General features: G+C 47.3%; 1 protein-coding gene across 3 annotated transcripts in view; it reads right to left on the reverse strand.

Annotated features, from left to right (window-relative positions):
* The window catches only part of RECK (reversion inducing cysteine rich protein with kazal motifs), a gene marked incomplete at its 3' end in the record, with an annotated part of 1,214,950 nt that overhangs the window by 317,479 nt on the left and 881,599 nt on the right, over positions 1–15,872 (reverse strand). The gene's annotated exons all lie outside the window — the stretch shown is intronic.

A 15,872-nucleotide genomic window follows, 5' to 3' on the forward strand; every position in this document is an offset into this window, starting at 1 on the left:
GCCAGAATAGGGCTGACTTACGTTCAAGTTGTCTTTTTAATGTGCTGAATAATGCTAAAACGTCCGATTCCTGTTGCTCGTGACCCTGAAAACTCTTCTGGATGTCCAGCATCAGGCTGTTCCATCCGTCTCCAATCAAATTCCCTGTGGGTGGGTCCTCCCTTTCAGGAGCGCTCATTTTTTCTCACGTGAAGTGAGAGGTTGTGGGATCTGTGATCGTCTGGGTTACCTCCTTCCCTTGGGACTCCTAGTCACACCAAGGGTGGTAATACTCCCTGATTCCAGAGCTCTTATAATTTTAGTGGGGGGTAGGGTCCTGCTGTATTGACCCTAATGGATACTTTTTTGTATCTTGATATATAATGTGAAAGCAAAAGAAATGGAGGCCGTGGATGTGTTGTCCATCCAAAATAATTAGGTGAAGGGGGGGGGGTTTATTTCTTTTGCACACAAAATGAGTAGGTTCTGCCACCGTCCCTGTGTAGAATGTGGAAGGGTTGTTTTGGTGCCTCAAACCAAAGATAACGGGACTTTATGGGCAAGTGGATGGTAATACAAATATGTGAATAAAGTATATGCAGAAATATGGTAGTAAAAATAAAACAATAATTTATTAACAACAAATGCTATTAAACAACGTATTGGTGAACAATGTGCTTGGGGGAAGATCCAAGTGTGAAGGAAGTAACAAAGGGGATGATTCAAGAAGAATCAGTGACAGTAGTGCAATAGTGACATATCATGAGGATTTTTTGGCTGTTTTCCAATGGATGTTGAAGGGACATTGGTCCCCCAAAAACCATCACATACATACACATCTTAACAAAAGCAGAAAGGGAAGTACTATCCTTAGGACTTTCCTTCTGCCCAAACAGAGGGACTGATACCTTTGAAATAATTAAGGATGTTAATCTCTTCGCGAGAAATCTACTCCTAAAAGTTAAATACAATAAAACAACCATTGAAACACCACAAACGAGCCGAACAGCAGCCAAATTCAGGGCTATTAGAGACCTCAACCTTCTATTCCAAGAAGGAGCAATTGACGATTGGACAGATGAAGACACCCCCATTGGAAGCGAAGACGATGAGGTAGAAGAACCACAAGGAGCAAAATGCCCCACGTTTAAGAAAAAAATCTCATATCTTTCCCTCACTGAATGAGAACCCTTCAATTGCCCTCTTTGTTAGGGAAACAATGAAAGAACTCGAGAGATTTAAAGGGAATAAGACAACACAAAACCTCACAAAGGAACAAAAAACTGCTCTACAAGAACTGAAGAACAATGAATCCATCACAATTAAACCCTCTGATAGGGGGGGAACATTGTGTTAATGGACAATGATGACTACAAAGCAATGTGCCAGAGGATTTTAGATAACACACGATGTTATAAAAAGATTATGCCCATCATGGTGGAGAAGTACAAAGAGGATTTCTACAGAAAAATAGATGGAGCCCGGAACCAAGGAATGATCTCAGAAACACTTTGGCAGTTTGTGAGGACAAAACACGCTAGAACCCCCACCTTCTATGCTTTACCCAAAATCCACAAGGATAAAAATAACCCCCCAGGTAGGCCCATCATATCGGGGAACGGCAATTTAACGGAAAATACCAGCAAAGTTATAGATGCATACCTAAGACCCCACGTAACCAAACTTCCCTCATACACCAGGGACACAGGACACCTCCTACAGATCCTTGATGGTATTACCATACCAGACGATGCATTCCTCATCACGATTGACGTTGAAGCTCTCTATAACAATATCCCGCATAAGAAAGGAATGGAAGTTATCAAACGAACCTTAGAAGAACAAAGTGGAAATGATAAAACATTTAATGATTTTATAATCATGATGTTGGATTATATCCTGAATAACAACTTCTTTGTATTTAACGGTACATACTATTTGCAGACGTGTGGTGTCGCAATGGGCACAAGTTGTGCCCCGTCCTACGCGAATACATATCTTGGAGCGTGGGAACAGGAATTTCTAGCTAAAGAGGAAAACAGTGCATTTGCAAATAATATCATTGTCTGGCAAAGATTTATAGACGACATATTCATAATCTGGACAGGCCCAGAGAGCATGATAAAAGAATGTCTTCAAGCCATGAATAAGAACACGTACAATATGTTCTTCACCATCAATTATGACAAAGAAAAAATTCCCTTCCTGGACACGTGGATTATGAAAGACAAAGATGGACTTCTCAAAACTACCCTATATCGGAAGGAAACGGCAGGAAATTCCATATTGCATGCATCCAGCTTCCATCCCTCCCCACTTAAAAATGCAATTCCATACAGTCAATTTCTCAGGTTAAGAAGGAACTGCACCACCGAACAAGACTTTCAGAAGGAAGCCGACTCCCTGACTGCCAGACTGATGAAAAGGGGCTACACTAAGACTACCCTAAGAAAAGCTTTTAACAGGGTAAAAAAAACAAGAGAGACACAACATCTTATTCAAAAACAAAAAGAGACAGATACCCGACAAACAAGAAAACCAAACCAGGGTCATAATGAGATTCACGAATGACCACCCCAAAATAAAGAGCATCATAGCTAAACACTGGCAGATCTTAAAGGAGGACCCCGCGATAAAACCATTTATACCGGAAAACCCCCAGATTACATACAGAAAAGCGGGATCCATGAAACAATCACTCACCCATAGTGAGTATAAAGAAACAAGAAAGGATCCCTGCAAACAGAAGGGTACATTTCCCTGTGGAAACTGCGGGCAGTGTAATGTCATAAAGAAATGTGTAAACACAACACTCCCCAGCGGGGATCTCTTTGTACCCCGACATTTTGTTATTTGTCGAACGAGAGGGGTGGTCTACCTCATGAGGTGCCAATGTGAATCCTACTACGTAGGAAAGACCAAACAGGAATTTGGCAAACGGGTTAACCAACACATCAATAGCATGCAAATGTGTAATTTTTATGTACCCCTTGGCAGACACGTTGCCCACCACCACAAAAATAAAATGCCTAAAGTGACTTTCATAGCACTTGAAAGGATTCATATACCGTGTAGAGGGGGGGATTGGAACAAACGGTTGCTACAAATGGAAATGAGGTGGATAAGACGCCTCCAAGCCACAAAACCACCCGGACTTAACAAAAACGAGAGTTTTCGCCCTTTTCTAGAGGGCTTTGCATCAGGGAAGACTGATTAATTCTTAAAAAAAACAACTTCCACCTATCCTCCTGTTCCAAAAAAACAGCTGGCAAACTTCTGTTATATATCTGATATATCCTTATATCCTGAGTCTTCATGTCTTTGCTCCCAATAGACATTGTATGGACTATGGCAACCAGCCTATACACACCGGAGATATATACATCCCTTTATTCGTACTCTCCATTGTTTGCCCCTTAACCAATAGACATTGTATGGGCCACGGAAATCTGCCCATACACATAGGAGGCCATTCACCTTTCCATGACCGAAACCCAGTAAAACATGATCCCGGGACGACCCCGGATTGCCCGGCTATCGGGACTCTTCCCTCCCAATCCACCAACACCTTGAGTGGAATTAGTATATTTACTGCTGTTGAGATAACACCTTCATTAAGTTGGCTTGGGACAGCCAACTTACTAATATTGTATTTAAACTTATTCTTCTTCTTCTTCTTCTCTTTTATTTTTCTGGCCGCAAAATTTTTGGACACTTTGGCTCGGTTCACATTTATGCGATGCGGGAAGGCTGCGAATTCGCAGCCTGTTCCCGCATCGCACACGCACCCCCGGCAGTTCACACTGCCATATGCGATACGCTGGGGGTGTCAATGTAATCTTAACGACACCCCCAGTTTGATCGCAGTGCGATCGTGCAGTTCGCACAGGAGCGGATCACACAAGTGTGAACCGCTGTGCGATCCGATCCTGATGCGGCTGCAAAAATGCCTCCTGTGCGAGTTTGCTCCGGGTGCGATGCAAATTTAGCCATACAAACTGTATGGCTAAACTCGCACCGCACAGCTGATCGCATGTAATGTCGGAGCAGTGCGCTCCGACATTACATGCGAACCCGGCACTCGCAGAAGTGTGAACCGGGGCTAACTCCTCCTAGACCGTTCAAGCTACATACTCCAAACTCGGCACCGACCTTCATACTGTTCTGACTCGGTGTGCTATATCTTTTCAGACTGGTTTGAGTTACGGTTTTCCTAAAAATTAAAATTAAAAATCAAAAAAATGCCCATAGACTTTCATTGACAGGATGTTCAGATGACCCAAGCTCCAAATCCCATTAGACTCAATCAAGCTTTGATGCTAATCAATTTTAAACTCATTCAAACTCATCTAATCTATCTATCTATCTATCTATCTATCTATCTATCTATCTATCTATCTATCTATCTATCTATCTATCTATCTATCTATCTATCGATCTTCAAACCTTTTCTATCTATCGATCGATCTTCAAACCTTTTCTATCTATCGATCTTCAAACCTTTTCTATCGATCGATCTTCAAACCTTTTCTATCGATCGATCGATCTTCAAACCTTTTCTATCGATCGATCGATCTTCTAACCTTTTCTATCGATCGATCTTCAAACCTTTTCTATCTATCGATCTTCAAACCTTTTCTATCTATCGATCGATCTTCAAACCTTTTCTATCTATCGATCAATCTTCAAACCTTTTCTATCTATCGATCGATCTTCAAACCTTTTCTATCTATCGATCGATCTAAACTTTTCAAACTTTCTGGTCAGGCTTTCTCAAGCCAACTTAAAGTTTGTCTCAAACTTTTTTTTCTAGTTACTGTATTATTATTTATTTATTTTATTCTCTTCCTGATATCATGTTTTGATATACAAATGAAACGATAGAATGCAGGATTTCTGTGTTAATATTTAAGACATTTGAACCATGTACATAATGACAATTCACATGCATGATTTGTGGCTGACAGTTCTGCGGACCGGCTCCTTGCTGTTCTTGCAATCACACCCAGCACGGGTAGCCCCTACGTATCCACGTAGGGGCTGCCTGGGACCCACCAATCACCTTCGGGGAAAGGAGGGCCCCTCCTCCCGTGTTGGCGGCCTGAGAGCGTACTTCACTACGAACATAGCAACCTGCGCGCGCATCCATTGAGCGCAGGCGCACTAACCGGTGCCACGTCACGCTCTGAGCAAGCCCTTCTACGTGCAGCACCTACTGCGCATGCGCGGAGGACTTTAAAAGGCCGGGGAACGAGTGTCAGTCCTCACTTCTCTCGAGCAGAGGGAAGAGGACAGACTGAACCTGCGCCAGCCGGATGGATCATCTCCTACCAGATTTCTACAAAACGTAAGTTCCAATGCAACTCATCTTCAATAAAACCTCGGGCACCAAGTCACTCATTTTATTGTTCAAGCACAATGAGTTACATATATATATGAAACACCTATCCTGGATTTAAAGTCACCACATATTCACAGTATGTGTATACGGTCACCATAGTAAAAACAGACCACCTGATACCTTATACTACATTGCAATATAGACCAAGAACCTGGCAAAGATAGAGGGAGAAAAAACCAACCCCCTGAACCGTGGAGGAAGCTTTTAACCCCTTCAGCCTATACAACTGTAAGTGGTCACACCTTTCAAAATACCTCTGACATACTGTGTTTAATGCCCACTACTATAACAAGTCCCCTTCTTACCAACACCATCCTAGGCCATATGCAGAACACGATTCCCGCTGTGATTGCAACATGGATAGGGGAGCCCTGCGCAGAAACTGGTAGCTACACCCATGTATGTATAAAACTCTTTCCGAATTTTGATTTTTAACATACTTGACGATACAAACAAGGACCTAAACAATCTCGTATATTATTCCTATAGATTTAAGAATAGAGTGACCTAACGCTTTGAAAAAGGCCCATGATAGAGCCGAAACGCGTCAACAAAACAGGGATTTTTTGGGGGACCAATGTCCCTACAACATCCATTGGAAAACAGCCAAAAAATCCTCATGATATGTCACTATTGCACTACTGTCACTGATTCTTCTTGAATCATCCCCTTTGTTACTTCCTTCACACTTGGGTCTTCCCCCAAGCACATTGTTCACCAATGCGTTGTTTAATAGCATTTGTTGTTAATAAATTATTGTTTTATTTTTACTACCATCATTCTGCATATACTTTATTCACATATTTGTATTACCATCCACTTGCCCATAAAGTCCCATTATCTTTGGTTTGAGGCACCAAAACAACTCTACCGAGGTAGCCTCGAACTCTACCGAGGTAGCCTCAAACTCTACCGAGGTAGCCTCAAACTCTACCGAGGTAGCCTCAAACTCTACCGAGGTAGCCTCAAACTCTACCGAGGTAGCCTCAAACTCTACCGAGGTAGCCTCAAACTTCCACAAAGGTAGCCTCGAACTCCACAAAGGTAGCCTTTAACTCCACAAAGGTAGCCTTTAACTCCACAAAGGTAGCCTCGAACACCACAAAGGTAGCCTCGAACTCCACAAAGGTAGCCTCGAACTCCACAAAGATAGCCTCAGCGCATGCGCATAGGCGTTCGCCGGTTAGCGACGCCAGTGCGCCTGCGCAGGGTATTGAGTCCCTGACATTGCCCCCCCCTTAAGGGCAACCTCCGGGTGCCCAAAAGGTTCCTTTTGTGGGGATGGTTGCGGAAAAAATTCCGGATTAAGTCCTGGGCATGGAAATTCTGTACCGGTTCCCAGGAATTTTCTTCGGGGCCCTAGCCCCTCCACTTAACCAGGTATTGTAGCTGGTTCCTTCGCCTTCTTCAGTCTAGGATGGCCTCCACCTCAAATTCTTCGTCCCCGTTGATGGTGACAGGAGCAGGTGGTTCCGAACTTCTACCAGGAAAGGAATCAGGTACTGCAGGTTTCGAAAGTGAAACGTGGAAGACTGGATGGATCTTGAGGGAATCGGGAAGCGTCAATTCGTAAGATAAATGGATTTTTGTAAAATCTTACCGTAAAATCCTTTTCTCTTAGCTCATTGACAGACGTAGTCCTCGGTGATACAGCACCTTCGGGTTATGTTGCCTCCACAGGAGTAGGACTAGACAGGAAATGAAAAATGCTCTGGCCACACCCCAGGGGCAGTCCCCGAGGGTATATCCTCTCTCTCTCCGCCACAGCAAATCAGTTATGTCACAAAAGCAGTGCTTAGAGAATTTAACCCAACCCAACTCAAAAACAGAGGGGCGGGTACTACGTCTGTCAATGAGCTAAGAGAAAAGGATTTTACGGTAAGATTTTACAAAAATCCATTTTTCTCTATCGCTCATTGACAGACGTAGTCCTCGGTGATACAGCACCTTCGGGAAGTCCCAGAGCAGTATCACAAATGAGGGGTGGGAAAATGGAAATCAAATCCAAATCTAGAAGGCCCAACCGGTGCCAACTAGAAGTTTACAATGCTCATCCTTAATGATGAGACTCAACAAAAAAATTTTCAAACAGAAAAAAACCCTCGAGGTAGACCACCGGTCTCCTCAAATTGCGGCCTGCAAAACCTTGCAGCCAAATGAGGCATCCGCCGATGCCATCACATCAATTTTATAAAATTTTGTAAAGGTATGTACCGACGACCAGGTGGCCGCTTTACATACCTGGACCACTGACGCCTGATGGCGAAAGGCCCAGGAAGTACTGAGCGCTCGAGTGAAGTGCGCCCTAACAGGGAACGGAGGATTCCGACCCTTAATAGAATAAGCCTGTACCACCGTCTGACTGATCCATGTAGATATGGTCGCGGCAGACACAGGCAACCCCCTTCAAGGGCTATCCGTGATCACAAAAAGTGAGTCCGTCTTACGAAAACCACTTTAGGAAGGAAGGATGGATTCGGAAGAAGAACCACCTTATCCCTATGAACCACCAGATCTGGGGAACGACAGGATAATGCGGCCAGTTCTGACACCCTGCGTACAGAAGTAATGGCCACCAAGAAGGCCACCTTCTGGGAATGTAAGCAAGGGAATCTCCCTAATATCTTCAAAGAGAAGTTTCTGAAGAACCGACCACACTAAATTAAGATACCAGGCGGTAAGGGTGCGCACACTGGCGGAGCCAGATGTCGCACCCCCTGGATGAAATTCCGCACCAAGGAATGATTAGCCAAAGGTTTCTTGAAAGAAGATTGCTAACGCCGAAAACCTGACCCTTGATCGTGCTCAAGGATAGTTTCTGCTCAACCCCTTGTTGCAGACAGACCAAAATTCGGGTCACCGAATAGGTCTGTGGGGGAAATCCAATAGATTCACACCATGCAATATAAGACTTCCATGTGCTGGAAGTCGCTTTCCTTGCTTTAACTGGAGGTAGGAATAACTGAAGCTGACACTCCCTTGTCCTTCAGTACCTGGGTCTCAATGGCCAGGCCATTAAGCCAGCGACTGTAAAGCAAGATGGAAGATCGGTCCCTGAGACCGCAAATACTCCCTGAGAGGAAGTCTCCAAGGAGCGTCCGCGACTAGCCTCGCCAAGTCGGCGTACCAGGCTTGACGAGGTCAATCCGGAATTTCCAGAATAACTGGAATTCCCTCCACCTCTATCCTGCGAAGAAGTTCCTGCAGCAACTTGAGAGAATGGAAGGCATGCCGTAGCTGATACTGCCCCCACGGGGCGATCAGCATTTCTGCTGCGTCCGCTAGAGGATCGTGGCGCGAGCTACAAACCTCCGCACCTTCCTGTTAGGCCAAGGTGCCAACAGATCCACATCCGGGATGTCCCAATGAAGGGACAGCTAGGGAAAAACCTCTGGATGAAGAGGCCATATGCGATTGGATCCGAATCGGGCTGCTCTAGAGCTGCTCGATCCAGTAAATCAGACAAAATCTGATCGCTCTCAGTTCCGATACCCTTATTGGTAATCTGGATATTATCGGAAGAAACGACTTCCCCTGGTTGAGCATCGGAGACTTCCTGGTCCGCTCGCTCAACCGGATCTGATTGTCCAGGGAATCGGAATTCTGATTCCATTAAAAAAGAATCTCCTTCAGGAGAATTCGGGTATGAGACTGGGTATACGGTACTGCCTCTAAGAAGGCCACCATCAGTCACAGCCAATTGACGGACAGTAACATCCGAATCGTTGACTGAACCTTCTGGAGTTTCCCAGCAAGGAGAAACTCTCTTGTCCAGGATGTATCCAACCTTAGGCCCAGATAGTTCAGTCTCCTGGTGGGAACCAGGGATGATCTTTGGGAAAGCTAAAAAAACGCTGATGTCCTGCGATGATGTGGATATAAAGATAGGCATCCTATATGTCTATGGACGCCAGGAAATCTCTTTGATGCAGGGAGGCCACCACTGTACGGATGGACTCTATTTCATCCCAAGTCCAGATTTGGACGCACCTTGCCCTCTTTCCTGGGCATTGTGAATAGGTTTGAATAGAACCCCTGAAACCGTTCAATGTTAGAAGGGAAGAATCGCACCGGTGGAAGTGATCGAAACTCGATCCTGTGTCCTCCAGAAACCGGTGAAGACATCCCCCCCCCCACCCCAGAGATGGGTAGGGGCGCATCAGGCTATATTCTTCAGGCTTGGCTGAGCCGGACTCTTTGTTTACCCGACCAGCGCCCTTTGAAACCCCTCTAAAGGGGCTTTGGAGGGTTTCGCCTTATCGCTCGCCCTCGCGGAACGAACAACTCTATATGAGCAGAAAAGGAAGGTCCTTGTTAGTTACAAGGTCTTTTTATCCTAACAGTCTGTGGCAAGACCGCAGGTGGTACCATCTATCCTATAAAGAGGAATTCCTCAAACGGATAGCACCTAGCCATGCGTTTGGAAATAACAGGGGTTCGTTTCAAAACGACCCCATTTGGGTAAAGGAAAATCCTTCGCGCCTTTTGGTAGGCTAACAAGTACCAAAAAGGAATCTCAGTCTCAGCTACCTCTGCCGGTGTAACCTCAAGACTAAAGGTTTCCCGGACGGACACAACTAGTGCATCCACCACTCTTGTGCTATAGCGGAGGCAGAAACGTGCTCCTCACTGCTGAGGAGATATTACCTGAGACAACAGCCCCCTAAGAGGGACCTGCAACTGCATTGACCAGTTCCGAATCCGTATCTGAAGTATCTGATAAACAATAGGGGTAGGCGGGGGTCGCTACTTGACCCCCGTCCCTGACAAGCCACCTCCACCCGGGATACCAAAGACTCCAAAACTGCCGATAATGCATTAAAAACAAGTGGGGTACTGGAGGGTCCTGCGGCCACCTTGAGGGGATCAGGTGGGGATACCTATGCGGCAGGGTCAATGATTATACAAGACACTTGCCAGCGACAAAAAATGACAAAGTAAAAAAAAAAACTTTTTTTTTTTTTTTGTGTCCCCCAGTCGCAACAGCGCCCCTCAGTGTTACCTGCCTTTTTGGACCCCAGAGAGAGAGAGACAGACCCCAAGGCTCATCCCTGATGCACAGAAGTTTTCATCAGCTTGCTCAGTGCTTGTCTTGTTACAGACAGGAAGTCTTTGGCCCTATTTCCTGGGTAAAAGAGGCGGCTCCGCCCCTTAACACGCCTGCCGGCTCCTCCCCCTGGCTCCATGAGGTGTTTGAGTCACCTCAAACATGGCCGCCCCCATGCTGGAGACACGAGGCTACACCAAAATGGCGGCCTCATGCGATCTACCAGACAATGGCGGCGGCCTGCACAGAATAGCGGCATGTCTGCAGAAGGATCTCGGCCTCACAACCCTTCACCCTCATGGTGGTCAGCGTGGTCGGAGGTACCGGACCCTAGCGGGCCGTATGCGGTCCATGGCCGTCGGGAGGCATCTGCTTAGCTGGAGGAATGATCTGGAATGCAGTATACATGTATAGACATCGCCCTGTGGCTACTGACAGGTAGGATACCTTATACTATCACAGTAAAGTTCTAGTACTGCCACTGACTACAATCATTTACACATTTTTACAATTAGATTGTCAGCTCCCAAACCAAGCCTCCTGGCTTCTTGTACACAAAAATCACACTCAATTAGGGGGATCTGTGACATGTTGTAGGATAGAGGGGAACCCATCCTTACCATTACAGAGAGGGGCCCGCGTTCACCACAAGACCCGTCAGGGGGAAAGGGGGAACATACTACTCACCATACCGGAACCAGGCGGGCGCCAACTCCTGACAGTACCCCTCTCCACCGAGGTAGGAGGGCTGTCGACCAATACGGGCGCCGTGACTCATGGTCTTTGGCGTTTCAGCGAGACGTTTAACTCGCAGGGTCAGTCCCCGTCCAGTGGGACTATGTCGCGGCCGACCCAGCGCGAAGCTATGGCCTGCACGCGCTCGTAGGCTGAACTGGGGTGACCACTGGATCTCAACATCCCGCCCGTCGCCCAGTTCAGCTTTCTTGCTTGAAGATCTCACAGGAACACTAGAGAAAAAAAGCTGTCTTAAAAAATTATTTTCTAAGAAAAAAAATCCTGCCAGGACCGAAGATCCCAGCAAGGTATCTAGGTCCTTACTCCTGACTAGACAGAAAAAAACTGATTTGCTGTGGCGGAGAGAGAGAGGATATACCCTCGGGGACTGCCCCTGGGGTGTGGCCAGAGCATTTTTCATTTCCTGTCTAGTCCTACTCCTGTGGAGGCAACATAACCCGAAGGTGCTGTATCACCGAGGACTACGTCTGTCAATGAGCGATAGAGAAACCTCATTTAATTTTCTCCTCACGGGGAACGGGCCAATAAACTTGGGTGCCAGTTTTTTGGAAGGGCATGCAAATCGGAGATTGGTGGTGGCTAACCATACCAGGTTGCCAGGCTAGAGAACCAACTCACCTCTCCTTCTTTTGTCAAAGAACTCTTTATTGGAGGTCTGAGCCTTGGTCATGGCATCCTGTAAGACTTTGTTGTTCTCCTTAAGGAACTCCAAGATATCCCGGACTGCTGGCACTGTAGGTTCAGGAATAGAGCAGGGCAAGAAAGATGGGTGAAACCCGTAGTTAGCATAGAATGGGGACTGACCTGTAGCCGAGTGTTTGGCATTATTGTATGCGAACTCTGCTGATGGTAGTAGCGAGACCCAGTCATCTTGAACAAAGGTGGTGAAGCATTGGATATATTGCTCGAGGGTCTGGTTGGTCCTCTCAATCTGCCCGTTAGTCTGGGGATGGTATGCGGAGGACATTGACAGCTTGATTTTCAGTGAATCACATAAAGAAGCGAGAAGTAAATTGGACACCTCTATCCGACACAATGTTCATTGGGGCCCCGTGGAGTCTTACAATTTCTCTGATGAAGACCTGCACCATCTCAAGCGTGGAGGGTGTACCTCCTTAGTGGTATGAAGTGAGCCATTTTCGACAGACGGTCTACTACCACAAAGATTGCAGAATAACCGTCTGATGGAGGAAGTTCCATGATGAAATCCATGGCAATCATCTTCCATGGTCTGTCAGGGACTGGTAGTGGTCTGAGCAGGCCCCATGCCTTATTTCGGGTTGCCTTGCTTCGAGTGCAGACAGTACAGGAGGAAACATATTTTTTAGAACACTTCTCCAAGTTGGGCCACCAGAACGTGCGCTGCACAAGATTCAGGGTCTTATGGATCCCGAAATGACCAGCCATCGGGTGGTCATGACAGTCCTAGGATGGACACACAAGCACTTTCTGGAACGAAAATTTGATCCCCTCTCCATAGCAGTCCATTTCTGGGTACCAGTATAGTTCCAGCAGGATGGGGAGCATTTACTGTGGCTTGTCTCAGAGCGGTAAGAAGGTCAGACTGTAAGAGCAGAAAGTTACCTTGGGTTTAAGATGGTGTCAGGTACAAGGATTTCTTTAGAACTGTCATACATTCGAGAGAGAGCATCGGGTTTCGTATTCTTGGAACCTGGTCAGTAATATATATGGAACGTAAATCTGGAAAAAAAAAGTGCCCACCTTGCTTGGCGAGGTCTCAGGCGTTTGGCCGTCCTCAAATACTCCAGGTTCTTATGATCCGTGTAGATGAGTATGGGATGTGCCGCCCCTTCCAATAGATACCTCCACTCCTCCAGGGAGGTCTTGATGGCAAGGAGTTCCCGATCCCCTACATCATAGTTCCTCTCGCAGGAGAAAGCTTACGGGAGAAGAAAGCTACCGGAAGAATCAGGTCCTTGAGACCTTGACGCTGGGAGATGACTGCTCCTACTGCGATTTCCGAGGCGTCAACTTCGAGGATGTAAGGCAGGGCAGGATCCGGGTGGCTGAGGATAGGAGCAGAAGTAAACAGCTCCTTCAGATCTGTAAATGCGACTTGCGCCTCGGGAGACCAGTGGAAGCGGGTACCTTGTTTGGTGAGCAGGGTAATAGGGGCGATGATGGAAGAGAACCCCTTGATAAATTTCCTGTAGAAATTTGCGAATCCTATGAAACGCTGAATCCCCTTTTTATCCACCGGTGCGGGCCAATCCAGGATGGAGGAAACCTTCTGAGGGTCCATTTTGACCCCTTCAGAGGAGATTATTAACCTGAGGAATTGGATACTCTGCTGTTCAAATTCGCATTTCTCGGGTTTTGCGTAGAGCCTGTGTAGCCGGAGTCGGTGGAGTACCTTTTTAACGTGTTCTCGGTGCTGGGCCAGGGAGGAAGAGAAGATCAAGATATCGTCCAGGTAGACAATTACAAAGATGTCCAGATAGTCTCTGAAGATGTCGTTGACGAAGTGCTGGAAGGTGGCCGGGGCATTGCAGAGCCCGAAAGGCATCACCAAATATTCATAATGCCCGAATCGGTGCGGAATGCTGTCTTCCATTCGTCTCCCTCCCTAATACGGACCAAATTGTAGGCTTCCCGCAGGTCCAGTTTGGTGAATACAGAGGCGGTTCTTAGTCTCTGGAAGAGTTCAGGAATCAAGGGTAGGGGGTACCGGTTTTTGACCGTAATTTTATTTAACTCACGGTAGTCCACACATGGCCGAAGTGAATGGTCTTTTTGCTCCACAAAAAAGATCCTAGCTCCTGCCAGAGAAGTAGAGGGTCGGATGAATCCCTTCTCTAGATTCTCCATCACATAGTCTTTAAGGGTACCCAATTCTCGTTCTGATAAAGGAAAGATACGTCCGAAAGGGATCTCGGCCCCCGGAAGCAATTCAATTGGACAATCATAGGGGCGGTGGGGTGGTAAGGTCTCAGCCCCCTGTTTACTGAAGACATCCAAGTATTCGTGATAAGATACTGGGACAGAGGAACGTATCTCCTTATCAGCGTCCATACAGAGTACGGTGCTAGGAGCACTGTGGCGTACTGGCAGGCATTGATTCTGGCAGTAAGGGGACTGGAACTTGACGTCTCCAGAAGTCCAATTAATTTGAGGGTTGTGCGCCTGCAACCAGGGTAACCCCAGAATAATGGGAAACAAGGGAGAAGAGATGGCATCCAGGCACAACAACTCCTTGTGCCCTTCGAGAGTGGCCACAGGCAATGGAGGGGTTTCTTGGGTTACTGGTCCAGACTTGATGTTGGACCCATCCGCTAGGAAGATGGAGAGTCCCTGCGACTTGGGTCGAAGTGGGATGCGTTCATGAGCAGCAAAGGTAAGGTCAATGAAGCAGCTGCATGCCCCAGAATCAATAATAGCAGTGACCGGGATCGGGCCTTCTGGAAGCTGGAATGAGATAGAGAGAGCCAGGTGAGTGGTATTGTTGACAGAAACTGGATAACTTGAGGGGGATATAGAAAAGACATTTACGCATCTTTGCTGGGCATGAGCGTACAAAGTGTCCGGCCTCTCCGCAGTACAGACACAGGTTGTTCTTACATCGTCGTGAGCGTTCTTCTGTTGATAAGGAAGGACGCATAAGACCAAGTTGTATCGGCTCTGACGTATCTGATTCAGGAGTAACCGGAGCAGTGTTGCTGGAACAGGCACCGGAGGAGAAGGTGTGGACGGGATTAGGAACCCGTGGCAACATCCAGACTGGGCGGGTCTGCTGCGTGGACCTCTCTGCTCTACGCTCACGGAGTCGGCGGTCTATCTGTATGGCCAGGGTGATTAATGCCTCCAAGGTCTCGGGTATACCCACTCGGGCCAGTTCATCTTTCAAGTTTTCTGAAAGACCCAGGCGGAACTGATGTCGCAAGGCTGCGTCGTTCCAGTGAGTGTCCATACTCCAACGCCTGAAATCAGTGACGTAATCCCCTACAGCTCTACGGCCTTGTTGAAGTGAAGTGAGCGCGGTTTCTGCGGTAGCAGTGCGCTGCGGGTCTTCGTATAACTGCGTCATTGCGTTAAAGAAAGCCAACATGGAGTCCAGCTGGTTACTGCGTTCTTCAAGCAGGCGGTGAGCCCAGGACTGAGGTTCACCTTGAAGCAGGGATATGATGAACCCCACTTTGGTTGCTTCCAAGGAGAAGGTTCGTGGTTGCAGGGAGAAGTACAGATCGCAGGCATTGTGGAAGGCTCTAAACTTGCTCCGATCCCCAGAAAACCTTTCCGGCGTAGGGACCCTTGACTCAGGAGGCAGCATCACCACCGTCGGACCGGAGGGATTCCCGGAGGGAGCCATGGAAGCAGCAGAAACTGTAGGGTCCGTGGAGGGGGTTAGGGACTGAACACGCCTCTCCAGCTGGGTATAGCCTCTTGCAGTGACTTAACGGCTTGGGTAAGGGCGCAAGGTGCTGGCAGATGTCGTCCATAGGAGAGGCTCCTCTAGCAGGCTCAGTCATGGCTGTGTTGTACTGTCACGGGGTAGCGTGGCAGAGCCTGACGTAGGAGGAGTAAGTCTAAGTGTTAGCCGGTTTTCACCAGGGCCCCAGATGGTGGGGATGGACTTGCTAACACCAGGTCGCGGCCCCCCCGGATTCCCTGGGAGAGCCAGGAACAGGTCCAGGACCAATAGCCGGTAGCAGGTTAACAGATCAGGACGAG

Source organism: Pelophylax lessonae (assembly GCF_965119305.1).
Source record: "Pelophylax lessonae genome assembly, chromosome: 5".
In the NCBI taxonomy this organism is placed as follows: domain Eukaryota; kingdom Metazoa; phylum Chordata; class Amphibia; order Anura; family Ranidae; genus Pelophylax; species Pelophylax lessonae.